This window comes from Papio anubis, unplaced genomic scaffold (assembly GCF_008728515.1).
Source record: "Papio anubis isolate 15944 unplaced genomic scaffold, Panubis1.0 scaffold55, whole genome shotgun sequence".
Classification (NCBI taxonomy): Eukaryota; Metazoa; Chordata; class Mammalia; order Primates; family Cercopithecidae; genus Papio; species Papio anubis.
The window spans coordinates 330461-341598 of NW_022165718.1; the positions used below are offsets into that span (position 1 = coordinate 330461).

Consider the following 11138-nt stretch of genomic DNA (forward strand, 5'->3'; position numbering starts at 1 on the left):
TTTTCACTGCCTCTTTTTCCAGTCGAGGTGCAACATAAACTATTTTAATTAATATTGTGTCACCAAAAGGGGTTGAAATAGCCAATTGAATTCTGCCAAGATAGAGTCTTTTGATGAAAACATATCTTTATTGATTGTGGATGAAGAAAATCATTCTTAAAATGAAATCCAGAGAAAAATCATATCCCTCAGAGAAAATTTCTGAGTGGCAGGCTAAGATTAACATCATAAAATTGAATTTGTGCTGCAAGCCTTTGATGCAATCAGCAGCTGGGAGATGCTGTTGCCCTTGCTGTGCTCTCTCTGATTGGGGTGAATTATTGTGTGGAATGAAATAAGTGTTTCTTGTGTCCCTCCTCCAAGAAATACAAACAAGGTATTACCAGGTAGTTTCTTGTGAGTTAAAATGGGTTGGATCAATTCCAGGCCTCTCAGGCTCTTCTACACCCATGAACTATAGGTGTTGGATATTTATTTATGCCTTAGGGACAGAATTTCTTTATATCATTGGACAGTGACATCTTTGGTCAGTAGAAATCAAGCAGAGAAGAGGGATCCCCTTTGCCAGGGTTTTTTTTTTTTCTTAGAATAAGCAGAGGCCAGGATGTTTTAGAAAGTGCTATAGTGCCACATATTGCCTGGTTTTATTGGCCTGTAGGTTCAGGCAAGCCCTTTCCTGTCTCCCTCTGCTACCTCTTATGTCATAAACTGCATTGAAATCACCCCAATGTGGAAATCTCACATTGTGTATTATGAATCATTTTCCATGACACTAGTATTACAATGAGCTTTGTAGTGTTTTTGTATTAAGTTCTGATGCTTCGAAAACACTCTGGCCCATGCATACACTTCCACATATATAATGAATAGGTTTTATAGATTAAGACTCTTAGACTAAAGAGTGATTGTGGATGCCATGTCACTCTTAGACTAAAGAGTTATTTGGCATCCTAACCACCCTTGTGGTTGAATTTAAGTTGTGTTTGTTTTGTTTTGTTTCCTTTTCTTTAAAGAAATAGGTGGACTGGCTTGTCTGTATGGAAGTGTAAACAGATGATGATGTCATCATTATGAACTCTTATTTTCAAGGCCTTTAAGAAGTGGGATGGGCTTTGAGGTCATACAAATCTAGGGATGTAATCCTAGCTGGGGGATTTAGATTTACCAAGGCTTCTTTTCCTAATAACAGTAATGGTAGGTGTGTAGATTACTTGAGAAAGTACATGGGAAAGCCACCAGCACAAGGTCTACAACACAGTTGGCATTCAGTAAACACTTGTTGAATTGAGCATATAACCCTGTGCCTTAACACTGAGGAAAAGAAGCAAGGACAGTGAAGACAGAAGGTGGGATGTGTTTAGAAAGAAGGGAAAGTAGGAAGAGCCGGGACTAGAGAAAATTTTTAATAATAAAGTGGTGAGATAGGGACTATGAAACAGAGGTGGGGCTTGTCTTGGATCATGACAGAAAATCCACAAAGATGTTCACAAGGGCTACAAAGGCTACGGTTCCTTCAGATTATGAGCCTCAAATCCTGTACTTCCTCTACCACTTTTTCCAGACCACCTTGGGATTCTGCATTCATAGCCTTGCTGATGAAAGTCTGTTTTGGCCTAGCTTCTGCTAGAATCCTTTAGTGCAAAAGATGAGTTTAAACTCTTCCCTGGCAGGTGTTCCTGGCTGGTAGGACAGAGTCAGAAAACACTAGAATCGTGGGCATTAGGGAGGCTTCTCCAAATAGGCCTTGTCCATATAGGCCTATAGTCCTGCCTATGGGAATGCCTGCCATTTGCTTATTCTGGGAGGAAAAAAGGATTGTTATGATTACAGTGGACTGACTTCCAGTGTCAACTTGTGCTGAAACTGAAAGAAGGGAAGTAGATGTCAGGGTCAAGGAAGAAGATAACTAGTCCTTGGAAGAACACGGGATTTTTCCCCGAGAAGCCAAAGTGTAAGGGGTGACCCGTTGACAGCCATGGGAGTGAAACTTGCTTTGCTGTTGTGCCTTGGAAATGCTTCTACCAACCTCCTTTACGTTGATTCTTTACTTACTTAGGATTTGACTTATAGGTTGTGAATTCCTAGAGGGCAGGAACTTGTGTTTTTTCGTCTTTCATTTAGTAGGGCTTTACTAGATACTAATTATCGAATTAATAAATGAATACATTCTTTTCTTAAGGAGCCGATAATGTAGATGGAAAGGAGATTTATTACACAGAGAGGTAGAGAATAGATTTTGGTATATGACCAACTGTGTGATTCATACTGAAATTTAAATATATGTTTCAGGAATTGGTACATGTGTTACTGAGATCTACATTGTGACTCGAAAGAAACAAAGTCTGTCAAATGCTGTATTACTTTTCTAGGAATGTATAACAAAGTACCACACACTGGGTGACTTACACAACAGAAATGTAGTCTCACAGTTCTGGAGGCTGGAGGTCTGAAATCACAGTGTCAGCAGGATTGGTTCCTTCTGAGGCAGAGACAAAGATTCTGTCCCATGTCTCACTTAGCTTCTGGTGGTTTGCTGTCAATCTTTGGTGTTCCTTGGCCTGTAGAAGTCACCCCAACCTCTGCCTTCACCTTTACCTGACTTTCTCTGTGTGTGTGTCTGTCTGCACATTTCCTTGTTTAATATGACAACCAGTCAGACTGGATTAGGAGTTCACCCCAATCCAGTATTACCTCATCCTCAATTAATTATATCCACAATAAACCCCTGTCCAAATAAGGTCATACTCGGAGGTACTCCGAGTTAGGGCTTCAACATATAAATTTTGGGTAGGCTTAATTCAACTCATATTAGATGAGAATGTGGTAGATTTTTGGAAAAAATCAAATTTTTTTAAAATTTAAATTATTTCACTTTGACAATTTGATACTTTTGAAGTTTTATCTTTATCTTTCCTACTTAATTCACTTCATAGATGGGATCAACTGTAAGTTATGAATGATAGAATGAAGAATTATAAATGACAAGAATTTCATTTATCTTAATATTGTTTACTTAGTAGGATTTACATACAGATTTTGAGATTTTAAAAGCCTTCTGATAATAGAGTAATATTTATTGAATGCTTACTAATTAATTAATGATTTTCAAGGATTATTTATTCATATCAACCGTATTAGATTGATATTATTGATCCTCATTTTATTGATAAAAATCAAACACAGAGTTGTAAAGTAACCTTCCCAAGGACATAGATTGGTAGAGTTGGCATTTGAATCCAGGCTCACTGACTGGAGGGCCTGACCCACTGGTACATGCTGTCTCCTTACTCATTACAGCCAGGTGCAATAGACAGTTGATCCCCTTCCATGGATGACCAAATAAGCTCGTTGTGTCACAGAACCAGCAAATGTATAAGATTTGTGATTTAAACTTAGGCGTTACAGGCATATCTTGGAGATATCATGGGTTCTATTGTAGGTTTGATTCCAAGCCTCTCTAATAAAGTGAATATTGCAGTAAAGCAAGTCACACAATTTATTTTGGATTCCCAGTGCATATCAAAGCCTATTAAGTATGCAATAATATAATATCTAAAGTAACAATGTGCATATTGTGATTAGAAATACCTTATTGCTAAAAAGTGCAAATGATCATCTGAGCCTTCTGCAAGTTGTACTTTTTGCTGGAGGAGGGGTCTTGCCTCCATGTTGATGGTTGCTAATTGATTAGGGTGGTGGTTTGCTGGAGTTTGGGGGTGGTTCTGGCAATTTCTTAAAATATGACAATAATGAAGTTTGCTGCATTGATTGACTCTTCCTTTCGTGAAAGCTTTTTTTTTTTTTAAAAGGACTCTCACTACGTTGCCTAGGCTGGTCTCAAACTCCTGGCCTCAGGAGATCCGCATACCTCAGCCTCTCGAGTAGCTGGGATTACAGGCATATGTCACTGTGCTCAGACCTTTTGTGAAGGATTGGTCTGTAGCATGTGATGCTGTCTGATAGCATTTTACCCACAGTAGAACTTTTTCCAAAATTGGAGTCAATACTTTTAAACCCTGCTACTTTACCAGCTAAGTTTGTGTAATATTCTGAATATTTTGTTTTCATTTCAACTATGTTCATAGCATCTTCACCAGGAGTAGATTCCATCTCAAGAAACCACTTTCTTTGCTCATTCATAAGAAGCAGCTTCTCATCCATTTACATTTTATCAAGACCTTGTAGCAATTCAGTCCCTCTTCAGACTCTACTTTTAATTCTAGTTCTCTTGCTATTTCCACCACGTCTACAGTTACTTCCACCACTGGAATTTTGAACCTCTCCAAGTCATCTATGAGGGTCGGAATCAACTTCTTCTCAACTCCTGTTAATGTTAATATTTTGACCTCCTGCTGTGAATCACAAATGTTCTCAAGGCATCTAAAGTGGTGAATTCTTTCCAGAAAGTTTTCAATTGACTTTGTCGAGGCATATCGGAGGAATCTCTACCTATGGCAGTGGTAGCCTCACAAATTGTATAGCTTAAATAATAAGACTTGAAAGTCAAAATTACTCTTTGATCCATGGGCTGTAGAATGAATATTATGTTAGCGAGCATGAAAAAGCATTAATCTCTTGTGCATCTCAGAGCCCTTGGTTGACTTGGTGCATTGTCAATGAACAGTAATGTTTTGAAAGGATTTTTTTTTTTTTTTTCCTGAGCAGTGGATCTCAACAATGAGCATAAAATACTCAGTAAACTATTCTGTAAATACATGTTTTGTCATCCAGACTTTCTGGTTCCATATACAGAGCACAGGCATTATTTTTAAGGGCCCTAGAATTGTTAGAATGATAAATGAGCATTGGCCTCAACTTAAAGTCACCAGCTGCATTAGCCCCTAACAAGAGAGTCAACTTGTCCATTGAAGCTTTGAAGCCAGGCATTGACTTCTCCATTCTAGCTAGCAAAGTCCTAGATGGCATCTTCTGCCAATAAAAAGGCATTTCATCTACATTGAAAATCTGTTGTTTAGTGTAGCTACCTTCATTAATTATCTGAGCTTGGATCTTCTAGATCACTTTCTGTAGCTTCTCCATCAGGACTTGCTGCTTCATCTTGCACTTTCATGTTATGGAGAAGGCTTTTTTCCTTCAATCTCATGAACTCAGCTAGCTTTCAGCTTTTCCACTGCAGCTTCCTCACTTCTTTTAGCCTTCATAAAATTGAAGAGAGTTAGAGTGCTGCTCTGGATTAGTGTTTGACTTCAGGGGATGTTGTGGCTGGTTTGATCATCCTTCCTGATCATTAAAACTTTCTCCATATCAGCAATTGTTTTGGTCTCTGATCATTCATGTATTCACTGTAGTAGCACTTTCAGTTTCCATCAAGAGCTTTTCCTTTGCATTCACAATTTAGCTAATGGGCTGGTGCAAAAGGCCTAGCTTTAGACCTGTCTTGACTTTCGACATGTCTTCCTCACTAAGCGTAATCATTTCTGACTTTGATTTAAAGTGAGAAAAGTACAACTTTTCCTTTCACTTGAACACTTAGAGGCCGTTATAGAGTTATTAATTTACCTCATTTTAATAGTGTTTTGTTTCAGGGAACAGAGAAGACTGAGGAGAGAGAGAGAGATAGGGGAATGGCCAGTTGGTGGAACAGTCAGAACAAAAGCTTAATTTACCAATTAAATTTATCATCTTATATGGGTATAATTTGTGGCACCCCAAAACAATTACAGTGGTGGTATTTATGATCACAGACCATCACAACAGATATAAAAAAAATGACAAAGTTTGAAATATTATGAGAATTACCAAAATGTGACGCAGAGACATGAAGTGAGCACATGCTGTTGGAAAAAATGGCGCCTATAGATTTGCTTGAGGCAGGGTGGCCACAAACCTTGAATTTGTAAAAAACACACAATTATCTGAGAAGTATAATAAAACGAAGTTTTATTCCCTCCCCTGGGGGAAATCCTTCCCAATTTTGACTTCAGGCTCTGATTGTGTTCCCTCCCTGGACACTCTTGCATTTACATTAACACAGCACCTATCATACTATGGGATGACTTAGGGCAGGCCTGCCTCCTTAGACACCAGTAAACTCCTTGAGGTTTGTGACTTTCTTTGTCTCTCTTGTCCACATCCCTAGAATCCTTGCACAGTCTCTGGCATGTAGCAGATAATGAATATTTTTAAACTAAATATATGTAAACAAAGGCAAAGGGGCCAAAGAAGAGAAATCAGTTGAAGTCAAAATAAATAAGTATTAATAAAGGAAGTAATTGAGTTGATAGAAGATGAAATCTGGAATAAAGGTAAAAGTGTTATCAGAGGAGACTAGTATGGATATCTCAGAAAAAAATAATCTTAAAAATAAGAGAAAGTGATGGAATGTTCAAGTAATGAGGAAGCTCATGTGTGAGAGACTTGATTTTCTTGGTTAATTGAGAGAAAGGATCATCAACTAAGAGTGCTGGGATATGAGGAATTACCTGTTAGGGTGGAGTTTTGAAAGGTAGAGGAAAGGATTTGACTATGACAGAGGATGAAAGCCACGTTTCCCAATGTGATTTTAGGTAGTACATACCAAGTATTTATGTTAATAGATAAGTATTTCTTTTAATGTGTGTTTTGAAAAATATAACCTGTACATTAAACCTCATGATTTTATGGACACTTATGATTAAGGTGATTCCAAAAAAAATATACTTATGTAGCTTAATTTCTTCTTACCTAAGTTTAATTAATACATAAGGCAAGTTAATTTAAAGAGAGATATTAGGCAAACAGTTTTCCAGATTGTTTTTGGATATGGGAAAGAAAAGCATGACTCAAGACCAGAAATAAGTTTGCAGAATTTATACACACACACAACAATTGTTTTGTCTAGTAGCATGATTGCTTAGTTAAAATTAATCAAAAGATGACTTCCTGGTAGATACTTTGAGGACAGGGATGGTGTTTTTCTGTTCTTTGTGTTCTCTGCAGCCCAACTTACCACATGGCTATATTTAGTTCTCAATACATATTTGTTGAATTTAATTAAGAATGGTCTAGGACAATGATATTTTTTGTTTATGTTAGCCACATCTAAGTAAAAAAGAAATGACTTTCACTGTAAATAGAGAGTTAAATGTGGTGTAAGCTAAATACATATCCCCTTCTTAAAGCCTGAACTTTGAGCTTTAGACAAGGGGATTGTAGTTTCTTGAGTTTGTTTGTTCACTAATTGAATATAAATAAAATGAAGTTACCACCCAGAAAGAATTGAATTGTTCTCTCATATTTCTCTTACCACATCTAATGCTCATCTCCTTGACAATGACTAGAAGTAGACACACTTGGCCTTTCTTTGAATGTGTCAGCTCTGTTGCACTACAGCTTATTGGGAGAGGAGGTGAAGTCTGAAGGTAATACTCTGTGAAAATCTTCGACTCACAAGTCTGGAAGAGCTGTGAACTGTGATGGAAACCTCATCCATGTAGTGAAAGAGATGTGATTTCTTGGCTGTTTTGCTTTATACATATTCCAGGTCATGAGTGTTTGGAATTCAGAGATTAATTTGCACATCTGTTTAATTCCTCCTTTGATCTGTGGGCTGTTTCAGCTTTGACTTTACCTGCTAAAGTATTCTCTATCTAAAACACGTTATTTTCTAGAGTTCACTAAGTAGCAGTTAATTACTCAGTGACAACATTTTTGTAGGAGCTTGGCGTTGATGTTGGTTAGGAGTTAATTCTGAAATAGTCATGTTCTAGTGGGTTGACCAGACAGAATGTTATGTGTTATTTAAATATGCCTTGGACACTCTTTGACCTCGTGGAATTTTTTTTTTTTTTTTTTTTTTTTTTACCTTTTCAAAGGAGTGATCTAATTACAATCTGTTGATAAAATAATAACTTCGGCTTCAGGGGCATTTTCAAATAGATTTTGGGTGGACAGGGCTTCTGCTGAGACCCATGCCAGCTTGGACTGGCATGTTCTCATGGACTGAAGTCAGGCTCTATGGATTGCAGAGCCTGCTTGCTTCATAGTCTGCTGTGGTTAAAGTAGATCTCATTCTGGCCTACCTGAACACCCAGTTACTTTCTCTGGCTTTCTTCAGTTTCCTTGAGTTCCTTTTTCCTTCATGAAGCTCAACTTTGCCCTCTCCCAAGCTGTTTCCACTTACTAGCTAGCTGTGTGACACTGGCCAAACCATCTTACTCTGCTTTCCAATCTATTCATTTGTTTTATCAAGCTTATTAGGGTAAATTTATAATGCATTTAATAAACTGCCTATTTTAAAGTGCACAATTCCAAATTGAGTGTACAATTTTCACACCAAAGCTCTTTTTATCTCCACCTAAACTCAAAATTTAAAAGCAAAACTCCCTCCTGGGCTAAAGAAGACCAAGGTATGTTTTCTGGAAAAAAAAAGATCTTTACGTAATTCATCTTTGTCCCTCACAGTGCCTATGAGTTTTGAAGAAAGTAGGTGGGATTCTTCTCCACTTAAGAGATGGAATTCACAGAGGTCACATAACTGTAAGTGACAGATCCGAGATTCAAACCCAGGCCGATTTTATCTCAACGCTCATCTTATTCACTGCTCTACTATATTTACTTTCTTCTTAGTGTTTATTCTGGTTAGGATGTTATTGTTAAAATGCATGCATTGTAACCAGGGACTTTATCCTTTTGTTTCTAGTGGGCTGTCCTCAGTCCAGGGGTTTGAGATTTGTCTGTGTTTGTGAGGTTGGTAAAACAGACTCAGTGTCTGGGTGTGTCCCTGAAGACAGCTATTTATGACAAGGGTAAACAATTCCAGTGTACAGTAGACACCACCCACAAAACCACATTTGCATCATACTCATTATTCTGCTACCCTCAGACAAGTCAGAAAGATAAACACAAATTGTTACGGGGAAGAAGATGAAGGTGGGCTGGAGGACGGGAGCTGTGATGGCGTGTTGTTGTTCCTTATTCTTGCCAGGTATTGTATTTATGGAGAGAGGATCAGGAAGTGCCAGTTTAGCTTTTAAAGGCTACGAAGGCCATGTTGGAGCCTGGATGAATAAGAGGTTTATTACTCTTGTTTTGTTTGACTTTTTTTTTTTTTTTTTAAGAACAACCGAAATATCAAAGGAATTTCACATTGCAAATCCCTAAGAATTTCTGATGGTCAAGACAGGGGCATCTTTGCAATCATGTGCAAGGAGCAAGTTCCAGATGGGCTGTTGGTAGACCTGGTTCAATTTCTGTCTCAGCCACTCATTTCTTTGTTTACTGTGGCCAAGGAACCAACTTCTCTGGGCCTTCATTTACTCATCTATAGAAGGAAGGAACGGTAATTGTGATTTACAAGGCTCCCTTTTGTCTTCAGCTTAGAGATACCAGAGACCCTATTATGCCTACAGGTCCCAGTTATATCCGAATTTCAGATGAACAGTACATATTTTCTTATAAGCATGTCTCATACAATAAACAATATTTTTTAGTGTGACCATGTCCCAAATATTACATAGTATATGCTATACAAAAATTATTTGTTGTTCATCTGAAATTCAAATTTTACTAGGCATTTTGTATCTTTATTTGCTAAATCTGGCAACCCTAATTTTGCTTGAAGTCATTGATCATCGTAGAGTTTAGAAGTAATAATAACAAATTGTGTATTTTCATAGCCAAATATTCCAGCATATAGCCACTGTATTTTCAAGAAAAGAAATTATAGTGTCTTTACTGTAAAAGTAAAGGAAGGAAATCTCACACTCTCAAAGGTATTTCTAGAAAGTGATAGTCATAATTTCTGTCCACAATATAAAATTATAGTGATTCATTGCCTCATCCAGTCAATTCATTCCATATGCTGAGTGCTGATTATGAACAAGGAATAGTGATAAAAGCTATCTACACAGAGTCACCTATACTCCCATCAGTTCTCCAAGGTAGTTATTTTTTTTTCCATTTTATAGATAAGAAAACTGAGACTCAAAGAATATTTCAAGTTTGTAAGGTGTGGGAAAGGAAGGCAAAAATTTATCTGACTCATTCTATTAATATTTTCTTGCCTTTTTTCTTTACAATAAAGTATATTTTGAATTAAAATAATACAAATAGTGGTATGCTGGATACAACCCAATGAGGAACCCAGAATCAGAAACCTTGTATTTCTGTGTATTTTGTTAGAACACGAAGAGAGGAACTAGGGTGGTTACGTTCCCCAGAATATACTTCTCCCAGAGCAACACTATGCTGTGATCCTAGGAAGGTCACACCACCTTTCCTCCACTTCCTCATCAGCTAAATAAGAGTTCAGCATTACATTCTTCACGTCTCTTCCAATTTCTAGTGAACTCTTGCTTCAGTCTCCAGGTCAAACACATCATAAGAAATATTTACTGAATGTCACCTATGTGGTAGGCAGTGTGCCAGGGACTAGGGATCAAACAGTGAAAAGACATACCCACCTTTTTCCAGCTGTAATTTACAGTTTTGCAAAGTGTCCCCACAGTGGTGATTTGGGAGGCCCTACGGTTTAGGAGGTGACTGGGAAGTTAACATTGCTAGAGTAGGTAGCCTATTTCTATTTCTATTTTAAAATATATGATTTAAAGAAATTTTCACGTTAAAACAGCACAGTTTGGGAGCTGGCAGGTCATCCTGTGAGTGTGCAGCAGTCAGTGGCTATCAGCAGGACTCCATCACCAGGAGGTTTATTTCTTAAATGTGGATAGGGTTTTGTGAACTCTATAATGGTTTGAACCCTCTATGACTTTAAATTATTTATATTTCTAGACAAGTTTTACGTAATTCAGTGCTTCCCATCCTTCCTCATATCAAAGCATAAACATAGAAAATGATTATTTTTGTATATACCAGGTTGAAAGTTTCAGTTCCTCTCACTGCTATAAACTCTTCATAGCTCATTATGTACCATGGCATGCTGATGGGAGGCCCTGATTTAGTTAATTTATATTGCAATAGAGTGTTGGTTATAGAAAGGAGCACAGGGAACTCTGTTATTAAAATCTTGTGTCAATGAGAATGAAAACAGAAACGTTACTGTAGATTTACTACAAGAAGGTATTCCTTTGATCTGAAGAGAAGATTCATTTGATAAAGATTTTTTATGGGGAATATCAAGCTATCACTAGTATTTTAAAAATCAGTATTAAAACCGGAAATCCTAATGATTTGGAACA

General features: G+C 37.4%; 1 protein-coding gene across 3 annotated transcripts in view; it reads left to right on the top strand.

Annotated features, from left to right (window-relative positions):
- LOC101011195 (WD repeat-containing protein 72) overlaps window positions 1–11138 on the top strand; it is a 62485-nt gene that overhangs the window by 6993 nt on the left and 44354 nt on the right. The window contains exon 1 of one of the 3 annotated variants that reach the window (XM_031662326.1): window positions 7794–8478. The exons of the other annotated variants lie outside the window; for them this stretch is intronic. The gene's annotated coding sequence lies outside the window, so the exon portion shown is untranslated. Of the gene's footprint in view, window positions 1–7793; window positions 8479–11138 lie in introns of those variants that run through there. 3 annotated transcript variants of the gene reach the window in all.